Raw genomic sequence first — 12,449 nt, 5'->3', positions numbered from 1 at the left:
GTGGCCATATCACGCTGAGCGTGCACAATCTAGGTCTGTCTCGGGAAGCTAGCAGTACCGGTCCTGGTTGGTACTTGGATGGGAGTTCCTCTGGGAATGTCATGTGTTGGAGGAAAAGTTATAATTAGGTTTATGTTAGAAGATCCAAGTTAGCAGAACTCTTGTCTAAACTTGTAAACCTTAGTAAAATCAACAACAGTAGTCAAAAGTTGAGAAAACTCAAAAATCTATTTACTCTGAATCCAAAAAGCTTTCATGTTTGCCTTGCCTTTCTTTTTCAAAGAGCATTTCTGTCATTTCTGTTATTTTACAGTGTACCGAATACAAATGTTTGTCATCAGTGAAGTCAGCAATTACCATTAGCCCTTTCCTCTGCAAAGCGCTTTGGGTGCCTTATCAGACCCTCCAGGTCCCATGGCAGCACTGTAATTTCATAACAGTGTTTTCTTTCACAGTGTACCGCAAAAGAATGGTTAAACACACCCACTAGGCACAAAGGCGCACCTGAAGTTAACCTCTTGACCTCCAACCAGTTATACCTTTCTGTGTGTCTAGTGTACGTCCAGGCACCCCCCCCCCCCCACCCCAGTTGAGCTACCTACCTCCCAGCCTCCACAGCTCCACAAGGCGGACGCCCCACTGCTGTGGAGAAATGAGCCCAGCAGGCCTCCTCTCAAACATGTACTTTAACACCCCCCCCCCCCCCCCCCCCAAAAAAGGCCTTTGTTGAATTCAATTCTCTGAATGTCGACCACCCCAGGCTCCTTCTCAGCAGCGGCATATTTATAAACATTTTCTCTCTTGTGCGAGCCGCACATTCGGCCATTCTTCTTTTTTTCCCTTGGCTACAGAGGGAACATGATTTCCATAGTTATCCAGACGCACATTTGAATACAACCGTCCCTTGGGTATAAAGACATACAAGGGCAGGAGTGTCAGACGCAGCTGAGACTGCCATGGGCTGTCTTGCTTCTTCAGCATCTGGTAGGTGAGAATGCATTCACAGGTTACACAATTACTGTGAATCACAGGTATGTTGTGTCAGCAGCAGAGCTATCCTTAGGTCTGTAGAGATTGTACATTTCACATCAAATTTACCCCTAGCTCGTAGCATATGGGATTTATTGTTTTTATTTTATTTAGCTTCCGCTATCAGCTCATTTAAGTCTTTTTCAGAGGAAACTCATTCAGATAACAAACAGCTCTTTCAAATGATTATGCACAAAGTCTTAAACAGAAGAAAATTTTATCTTTGAAGAAAGCCATCTCCTTATTCAAAAGCAAACAGAATCGAAAGCTCAGCACCGACGCGAGCTCAGGCTCATTTCAGTATGCATGTAAACAGTATTATCTTACTGAAACCCACTCCCCCACACTGTATCTGTACTGAATACTCTATCACCCTATGTGTCTGAAAACTTTTCAAGGGAATTCTGAAAAGTCCTGTAAACAGCGTAATGGAGAAATGGGGCCAATTCATTCCTGTCTGCACAGAATAGAAAAGTGGTACTTTAGATGATTTAAATTTAACACCAGCTTACAGTGTGACGAATAGCCCTGAGTTAGATATTGCTGCCCCATTGCTTCTCTGGCCACTGGTGTGTAACGAATGCCTATTAATATGACTAGGAGGGCCAGATTCATTTTCTCTGGAGGAATATTTGCTCATTTACTCAGTATATCAACCGAGGGCCAGAGCCATTTTCTCTTGAGGAATATTTGCTCACTCACACAGTATATCAACATGTTTGTTAATCTTTAAGGCAGTGAGTTTCTGTTTTCAAAAATCAATAACTCCAAGTTTTGCTCAGCACTTATATAAGACCATACGCTTAAAAGTATCTATGATAAATAGTAATTCTGATACATGTAGTCGATATATGTAGTCAAACCCGGGGGATACTCCACAGGGGTCTTGATAACATTAGCCAGACATATGTCAGACATTTCAGTCAGATCCTGAAGTTAGTATTTCTCTCATATTTATCACTGTAGTTCTTTTCATTCCAGTTCCAGTGGTAAGAGCTGAACATAGTTCAATTGGTTGAAGACACCAGGACATAGTTCCCTTTGAATGGTTGAAGACACAATGCCTCCTTAGGGAACGTAGTTCTCTTTGACTGGTTGAAGACGCAATGCATCCTTAGGGGCAGAACATAGTTCCCTTTGACTGGTTCAAGACACCAGGACATAGTTCCATTTGACTTGTTAAAGACACCAGGACATAGTTCCCTGCGATTGGTTGAAGACACCAGGACATATGGTTGAAGACACAGTGCATCCTTAGGGCCAGGACATAGTTCCCTTTGACTGGTTAAAGACACCAGGACATAGTTCCATTCGACTGGTTGAAGACACCAGGACATAGTTCCCTTCGATTGGTTGAAGACACCAGGACATAGTTCTCTTTGAATGGTTGAAGATGCAATGCGTCCTTAGGTCCAGAACATAGTTCCCTTTGACTAGTTGAAGACACATTGCGTCCTTAGGGCCAGAACATAGTTCCCTTTGACTAGTTGAAGACACATTGCGTCCTTAGGGCCAGAACATAGTTCCCTTTGACTGGTTGAAGACACATTGCGTCCTTAGGGCCAGAACATAGTTCCCTTTGACTGGTTGAAGACACAATGCGTCCTTAGGGCCAGAACATAGTTCCCTTTGACAGGTTGAAGACGCAATGCGTCCTTAGGTTCAGAACATAGTTCCCTTTGACTAGTTGAAGACACAAAGCGTCCTTAGGGCCAGAACATAGATCCCTTTGAATGGTTGAAGACACCAGGACATAGTTCCCTTTGACTGGTTTAAGACACCAGGACATAGTTCCCTTTGACTGGTTGAAGACACCAGGACATAGTTCCCTTTGACTGGTTGAAGACACCAGGACATAGTTCCCTTTGACTAGTTGAAGACACAAAGCGTCCTTAGGGCTAGAACATAGATCCCTTTGACTGGTTTAAGACAACAGGACATAGTTCCCTTTGACTGGTTGAAGACATCAGGCAATAGTTCCCTTTGACTGGTTGAAGACACCAGGACATAGTTCCCTTTGACTAGTTGAAGACACAATGCATCCTTAGGGCCAGCAGCCATCATGGTCTGCTCCGACAGCCCCCCCCCCCCCCCTCTCCTCCTATCACAATAATAGAGGCCAAATTCAGTGAGTGACACACACAGGCATTGGCATAGAGTTTGAGCCCCCCCACCACACACACACACACACACATGCCCCGACCAGCGCATGGTGACAGTAGCAAGTCACAACTTCTCCCTTTTTTCCTTTTCTCTTCCTCTCTTCCTGTCTTCCTCCTCTGTTGTGTGGCCCCCTGCATTCCCCTGCATCCCCCTTCTCATCATTAGACCTCTCTACACGGGAAATCTTACATAGATGTCACCCCCCCCCCTACACACACACACACACAAACACACACACACACACACACACATCCCACACACATCCCACACACACACACATAAAAAATGAAAGTTGTCCTGATGTGAACTGTAAGTCAAAATACCTTGTCAATGTGGTGAAGTACAAAAATAACAGCAACTGTGTGCACTAAGCATCTAATCTAATGTGTCAAAACATAATGATACAATCAAAGTCAGGAAGATCAGAAAGAACTGGCACAGACACAAGTGATAGAGAATATAAATGCAAAGGTCAGTCGGCGGACACAAGGCCATGGAACATTCCTGACCCTCTTGATGCTCTGGATGTACCTTTGTGGTTTTTCAATGTGATTTATTCTCTCTGTCGGTTCATTCGATCTCTGGCTGTTAGACCACAGCAGTGAAGGTTCACTGGATGGATTCATCATGTTTCATGTAGTCCACAGGCATCCCGCAACAGCGGTTTTTAGAAGTGTTTGTAAATATGAACAGATATTGACTCTCCCTGTAGAGATGTCAGATCTGACTCATACAAGACCGTAGCGATTTCCAAAGTATGGCCAGTTGCTCAGACTTTGATCAACATGTTGACTTCAATGTGAGCTGTTAGTACACATTGGGCCTGTTCATCTGGGGCTACAATCAGGCCCCCTCCAAATCCCTTTATTCTGTGTCAGTTTGAAGTCCACCATGGTTGGAGAAGTAGTAGTCTAGTCACACTTAGGTGGTTAGGAGGGTGGTTATTGTCATGACAACAACAATAACATGCCTGACCAGTGCTTTGCTTCTTTTAGAACAACTTGGGGACAGGAAGCAGTTGTGCACATTCTTTTGGTGTGTGGCCATTATGACAAATCGATTGACGGGGATGTTTTCAGGGCACTGGCTAAATGGGCACTTTCATTATAATAATAATAATAATAATAATCATACTCTAAACTTATAAAGTGCTTTTCTAGGTACCCAATTAAATCGACAGCCTGAAGATACAATGGACAGTGAGACCCCTGGAACAGCCAACGTGAGTACAGAGTAATTTAAACATGCTAGCCCAGTCAAAAAGGAAAAAAGGAAAGAAAGAAAGAAAGAAAGGTGCTTGACAGGGTTGTGTTGCAGGAAGAAGAAAAATGGATAGTCCACCTCCAGGGAGCCGTATGCAGAGCAACACTCTAGAATATCCTGCCTAGACAAAGCTCAAGTGTCCCCGGTTACATTTTTGCCAGGATTCCAGTGTGTAATATGAGACTACCTGTCTAGACGGCTGTTGTATTCCCACCAATCAGTGGGAAGTGGAGAACGATTCAGGTTATGATAGTGTGGAATAAAATCAAAATGTATAGATATAGCATGCATAAAACAGTGGGTGAGGTTCACATGGGAAAAATTGTGAAGACCAAAAATACAGCAGGCCATAACTTATGCTGAATATCAGTGTGAGAAAGGGTGGCATTCATACATTCATTCAGACAGGAGGGAGCACTTGACAAGGGAAAAAACACTTCACAATACAATGTGCAGACCAGCAGTTAAAAATACAGAAGTACTAATAAGGAAAAGTACCAAAACATCTGTGTTTCTACTATGTACAGAGGGGACCAGACGATATGTAACCATGACATGATAATGGGGGGTGGCCTCTTGGGACTCAGAGTGACATCAAAGAACTCAGCTTTAAATGCTTGAACATTTTTTGTGTTGTGCAGAAGGCCTTCTCCAACTATTGATGTTGATGTACCATTCGTGACTGCATTGCATTGATGGTTGTATTGTGTCATCATTTACCAAGTAAAGTTATCTTGCTACAAAAAAAGCTTCGTCCGGTGACTCCTCTCTTGAACCAGCACGCAGGTAGAAAATACCTAACAATAGCGAGGCCAAAGAGCTGAGGTCGGTATGAAACTGCTGCGACTGCTGAAAAGTGCTGAAAACTACTGAAAACTGCTGAAAGATGCTGAAAACTACTGCAACTGGCTCAGTTTGATCAGGTGTTCTATTGATGGAGTGGTTTAGGGCAGGGGTTCTCAAACTTTATGGGGACCCCCTCATAATCGCATCCCAAATTAAACAATAAAGGCTTAAAGCTATTTGTAATGTTATATGCTTTTGGGCTCTTTTACTGCTGAAAAGTGCTGAAAACTGGCTCAGTTTGATCAGGTGTTCTATTGATGGAGTGGTTTAGGTGACGACAAAGAGGTCCTAGAGACAACTTCAGTACGGATGCTGTTACTGTAAGGAGGGTTATAAAACTGCTCTTCTTGAATCTGTTTTATCAGGTGTTATGGAGATAGGTCATGCAAAGACTGGACTGATCAGGGAGGCTAAAGGCTGATTTAAATGATGCTGTGTGTGTTCCATCACCCTAGGTTCGGCAGACTTGACTCAGTAATTGTCTCTTGTGTAGCCAGCTCTGCATCAGTGATCTCAGTGTTGGTCATATGAGCCACCCTGCTGACCCAATCATTGTCCATATAATTTGGATCAATACACATTAGTCACACTTGAGCCTGATTTAAATCCACTGGATGAGTTCAAGACCATAATGCACACTGTGAATGCATGAGAGGACGGGCTGAACCAAGCTAAATAATTCCATTTCTAGAATATAATGACAAGAGGTTTTACCAAAGGGTACTAATGGACTATGTGACTTAAAGATTTAAAGATTTAAAGTCTAATCACAGTGGTCAAGTCATGATGGCCTTGTTAAGACCACCCGAGGTCCACCAGTACTAGGCTGCCACCGCACCTTCAATAAGACCATCTTGTTGCTTAATCTGAAGTATCCTTGACATTTACTTATCCTTATGTCAAAGTAATCAGAGTTGCCATAGATTAGTTGTGTGGAGGTCTGAACTGAATTGAACTCATATAGGAATACTAAAACACATGAATGTTAACCATTGTTTTAGATCCTTCCTTTTAATGGCATCAAGGCATGTGTGTGTGTGTGTGTGTGTGTGTGTGTGTGTGTGTGTGTGTGTGTGTGTGTGTGTGTGTGTGTGTATGCGCATGTGTGTGTGTGTGTGTACATTCATCTAGCAAAGGAATTACATTCCTAATTGAAATTCAAAATCATGTTTAATCTCAAAATTAAATTAATTTAGTCCGTACCATCAGCAACAAACAGAAACAGATGCTTATTAGAGTTAAAGCATGCATCATGGTTGCCATGGTGAACAGGAAATGATTTATTCTTTGAATAATTCTCAAAGAGGAAAACAATGTGCCTCAAGGCACAGCAAGGAGCTGCATTTACATTCTTTTGGAAGCAATAAAAAAAAACCAAGCCTCATGTGTGAGGACCTATGAGACATCAGGTTTATTCGAGTGTCTTCAGACCCCTTCCAAATGACACGCTGGAGGAACACACATACTTAGTTTATTCTTAGAGATGTGCTGTAGCATATTAAACTATTATTGCACACTGTCACTACCTCTTTGACAGTACCTTCTGCAATTGAAAAAAAAAAACTCAGCATTGACATATTCAATCAAACACATTTTAATGTATATTCAGGCAGAATTATCACCTGGCTAAAGAAAAGCAACTTTAAAGTATCTGCCTCTCTTGCCACGCAGTTAATCCTGGCATGGGGGAGACAGACAGTTATGCACATTATTCCGCCTCCAAGCGCACCTTTCGCAGGTGTCTCACTGACAGGCCGCTCCAGTGCCAGCTAAACAAGGCGCCGCGGGGACGTGAATTATGATCAGGCCAGGGGAACGCATGTCTCCTGCACAGGATAACAAAGGCTTGCTATTTATATAGAGTCACTGGGCGCTGCTTATTTACATTTCTCGGCTCTTTTAGACACTAACAAACAGTATCCACAATGTGTTCTTGTGTTATTGGTGCCCGCTGGGATTTCTGTGTTTTTCTTATTTTTGCTCTTCTCTTAGGTAAGCGAAAATGTTACGAGTGGTTGAGAGCACTCTTACCAAGATAAGGAAAAGAACAATTGAATGTATGAATGTAATTGATTTCATTATTATAGGCTAGGTTTAAGAGTTATTATAATGATTGGATTATTTCATTTGTGGCCCTTTTTCAGTGGCATCTCATCTTTTTGGGCATATGCCAGAGTATTTGCATACGGCATTACACTTGGCCCTAAACGCTGTTTAGAGGGCGTTACCTGTGATAATAACCAACACCTGGCCTTAAACGCTGTTTAGGGGGCGTTAACTTCTGATAATAACCAACACCTGGCCTTAAACGCTGTTTAGGGGGCGTTACCTGTGATAATAATCAACAATCAGAAGTGTGCAATTCATCATTCAACACGTCAGGGTAAGAGCAGATTTGGATGGTTAAGAACATCTGGAGTTGACTTTGTTTATTTTGGTTTTATTCAATAAAAGTTTTTTTTAAATATGGGTGAAATGAAAGAGCTGCATGGGTTCCTGGTGTGTTGTCAAGCAACCTGTCCCCCTGACTTGCTCATTGCGTCCTGCTGAGGGAGCTAAATAGCCACAAATCACATCCCCCTCCCTGTACCTGCCTTTGCACTTTACCCTCTGTGTGTACGGTCAAAAACAACCTGAGAGATGCCTCATGTTAAGGCTCTCTTAAGTAATGTAAAACAAGTTCGGTTGTTAACAGTATATTATAAAACTTGAATTTATGCATTTATTTGTTTCATGCTTGTTGATGGTGCAGTTGGTTGTGTTATTGAACTGAGTAAAGCCTAAATCCTGCGGAAATCCAAAGTCATTTTTAAATACTGGACTTAAAGGTCAACTTATATTACTATGAATGATTAAGGAAATCTGTAGTTAATGGCCTGTTCGTGTGAACTAATGTTCTCTGCTTGAGTCTTACTGCGAAGCATTTTGCAATTCTTTATCTCAGTAATTACTTTTCTCTGCTGTTTCCTGGTTTGTGTTCATGACTTCTAACTCAACCCCTGCAGAATTCCCAGCCAGTATCTGTCGATATCTAATTCCATCCCCATGCAGTTCAAGGCTTCTGCTCCGTTTGATCTCTCTTAAATGTGGAGTGGATCACGGTGTTTGGGGGTGTGGGCCGAGGGAGTGGGTTAGGCACTGATCCATCTTTTCCCGAATGGCTGTTGAGTCTGTGCGCTGTGCAGTTCATGCAAAACGTTTTGTTTAAACGTTTTTTTGATGTGGTTTAAATTCATCCCCCGTTTAATTACGGTAATTTATAAGAAATATACCATCTTTATGTTTGCTTATTCATCTGCATAATTGTCCATCTCCTCCATAGGGACACACACCATTTGGTGATCAAACTCGTTCAAACTAGAAAGTACATGACCAAGTTTTGGCTTTTTTAAAGCCCATTTTTGATAGGTTGGTGCTGTCAAACATGCACACATAGCACGCACAGACCGCTTTGGAAGTGCTGCCTTTGAAGTGGTGATGACAACCTCTCTCTTCTTTCAATCAAAACCTGGCCATGCTCTCAAATCACTCCTTGCCGGCAATAACAATGTGGACAATGTAAGAGAGGCTCTGAATAGTTAGGTAAAGAACAATCTTTCTATGTGCTCGATCGAATTCAAACACCACATTTCCCATAGTAAGTGCAGTGTATTATATAGTATTATTACTTCAGTACAGAACAGTAGCCTATAGTAAAGTGTAGTTTAGTATAGTGAAGTATAGTATAGGGCAGTACAGCACAGTAGCCTATAGTGTAGTATAGTGAAGTATAGTATAGGGCAGTACAGCACAGTAGCCTATAGTGTAGTATAGTAAAGTATAGTAGTTTATCCTTTAGAATAGTACTGCACAGTAGTTTATGTGAGTATAGTATTGCACAGTAGTTTATCCTTTAGTATAGTGTAGTTAAGCATAGTACAGCACAGCAGCCTTTAGTGCACAGAAGCCTATAGTGTAGTATAGTACTGCTCAGAAGCCTATAGTGTAGTATAGTGCAGTATAGTAAAGTATAGTATATGGCAGTACAGCACAGCAGCTTATTCTGTAGTGTAGTGAAATATAGTATAGTGCAGTAGAGCATAGTAGCCTAGAGTGTAGTAGAATACTGCACAGTAGTTTATCCTTTAGTATAGAACTGCACAGTAGTTTATCCTTTAGTATAGAACTGCACAGTAGTTTATCCTTTAGTATAGAACTGCACAGTAATTTATACTTTTGTTTAGTACTGCACAGTAGTTTATCGTGCAGTATAGTAAGCTAAATATAGTGTGAAATGGTGCAGTATAGTAGCCTACGGCAGACATAGGACTACACAGTCACACCATGGTCCATCTTTCTGTTCTGAAGGCTATGCTTTTATTATGGCTGTGCAAAATCATTAGTCACATCATTTTTCTCCGTTTGTGGGGGAGTTTATAGGGAGAGGGGGTGGTGTTCGTGTCCATGGAGTGGAGACCATATCTGTCTGAAGAACTGAAATATAGATGTAAGATAATGTCAAAAGCAGCACATCGTTTAGTTTAATGCAGCCATTATTCTGTCTCGCACAGACACATCTGAAAATGGTAAAAGCTGTTGATGGTATCATATGATATAGGCCTACCTGAAAGGCTGCCTACTGACTAATGGTTTCATACCTTAGCTATCCCTCTGTAGCGGATGTGTATGCATTTAAAATAAGGTATCTTTCCTCCTATGTCTACAAATGGCTTTCATACGGAACTTTACTCAAAGAGCACACATTTGTTACATTTAGAGGAGTTTAATCTCAGCCTCCTCTTCAGCCAGGCATGGTGAATGTCCAAACTAATGCCTCGCCTCTACTCCCTAAAGGATTAATGTGCGTGTTGTCATAATATCAGCCTTTCATTACGCTTCCCAAGCTTATTATCAGGGCGAAAACCCCGCACAAACAAATGTCAGAAATGTCAGGAAACTCATTGCGCTCTCCCTGGGCAGAAACGCTGTGTCATTTACCATGAAAATGATTAATAATGACTGAGACCACGGAGCGTGTGTGTGTGTGTGTGTGTGTGGCCGTGGATAGTGCCGTCGGCCACCCCCCTCTCCCCCGACGTGGATTAAAGATTCATCTAAATTCTGAGGGCTTCCCTACCACAGAACAGTGTCCAAGAAGCGAATAGTGAGTGCATGGTAGCAAGCCTCAATGGCTTCCCAGCTCTCTCTCTCTTTTTGACTCTTTATCTCTCTGTCTCTCTCTCTTCTCTCTCTCTCTCTCAATCTCTCTATATCTTCTCTTCTCAATCCCCCACTCTCTCTTTCTCTTTCTCCTCGCTCTCACTCTCCCTTTTTTCTCTCTCTCTGTGATCTGTCTCTGTCTGGTCTTCAGCAGACTCTGGCACAGATATGGGGCATAGGGTCTGGCTCTGATCCAGCATGGCTCCCTCATAACCATATCAGGACCACATCGAGCCAGCACAAGACCACATTGAGCCAGATCAGGACCACATCGAGCTAGATCACGTCTGCATAGAGTCAGCAGGTGCTTGTGTTCTTTTCCTCTCATTCGCTTTTTGACTTTCTTTTTTTACCCTCTTTTTTTTTTTTTAGATGCACACACTCCACAGGGCACTCTGCTTCCTCCACCTCCACATTTCACACCACATACTCCTCCTAGAGGGTATGCAATCCCCTTTTCTTGCATCAGTGAAATAGAACTGACACAGGAATTTAAATGTGGATTAATAAACCTCCCAGGCTTTTGTATGCGATATTTCCTATGCATATGTTGAATGTAAATGATGTTGAGTAGCCCTGCTCTCTCTCTCTCTCTCTTGCCTTCACTCACTAGCAGCCCCTTCCAGGTGTGTACATTAGGTGTAGAGTCTCACAACTCCAGGTGTGTACATTAGGTGTAGAGTCTCACAACTCCAGGTGTGTACATTAGGTGTAGAGTCTCACAACTCCAGGTGTGTACATTAGGTGTAGAGTCTCACAACTCCAGGTGTGTACATTATGTGTAGAGTCTCACAACTCCAGGTGTGTACATTAGGTGTAGAGTCTCACAACTCCAGGTGTGTACATTAGGTGTAGAGTCTCACAACTCCAGGTGTGTACATCAGGTGTAGAGTCTCACAACTCCAGGTGTGCACATCAGGTGTAGAGTCTCACAACTCCAGGTGTGTACATTAGGTGTAGAGTCTCACAACTCCAGGTGTGTACATTATGTGTAGAGTCTCACAACTCCAGGTGTGTACATTAGGTGTAGAGGCTCACAACTCCAGGTGTGTACATTAGGTGTAGAGTCTCACAACTCCAGGTGTGTACATTAGGTGTAGAGTCTCACAACTCCAGGTGTGTACATTAGGTGTAGAGGCTCACAACTCCAGGTGTGTACATTAGGTGCAGAGTCTCACAACTCCAGGTGTGTACATTAGGTGTCGAGTCTCAAAACTCCAGGTGTGTACATTAGGTGTAGAGTCTCACAACTCCAGGTGTGTACATTAGGTGTAAAGTCTCACAACATGGCAGAGAACAAGTATGAAATCTAGGAACTCCACAATACACAACGTGTGACTGTTCATAGAAAACACAGTGTGTGCCAAAACAGAAGATAAATAGCCTTGTGTAGAAATACATTATTCTCCTGCTGTGCCCCCAAACAATTGAATAGCTTATGTGCTTCTAGCAAACAGTTTGAAGCAGTTTGTGAAATTATGGACTTGAATTATGTCTGATTTTACCTGTGGCTTTGGAGGTCATGAGGTTGTTTGCATATTTTCACTATAATTTATAAAGCAATAATCTTCTTAGCCAAGGGTGCTGCATAACGTAGATTAGACAGCGCTGGTCTGGTCTAATGTACCAATAAGTCAGGCCGAGAAGAAATTCACACATGCTATACGGTTAGATTATTGGACAGAATTTCAATTTTTTACACGGCCCCGTGAGAATACGTAAGTGTATTCTGTGGGTGAATATCAACCACCACAGGGCAACGGGCTGCTGAGCTTGTGTTGCTGTTGATATTGTAAATGATCGTATGCTGATGCACAGAACGGTGTGCTTAGGTAGGCTACTCCCAGACAAATCATTGGGGGAATCGACTGTGTGGCAGAGGTTAGCGACCGTTTGCACTCCGCGTCGCACCGAACCCGTCCACCTAATGTTCCACCTGTGATGAAACC

Source organism: Sprattus sprattus (assembly GCF_963457725.1).
Source record: "Sprattus sprattus genome assembly, chromosome: 1".
NCBI lineage: Eukaryota > Metazoa > Chordata > Actinopteri > Clupeiformes > Clupeidae > Sprattus > Sprattus sprattus.
This window is presented reverse-complemented; position numbering follows the sequence as displayed.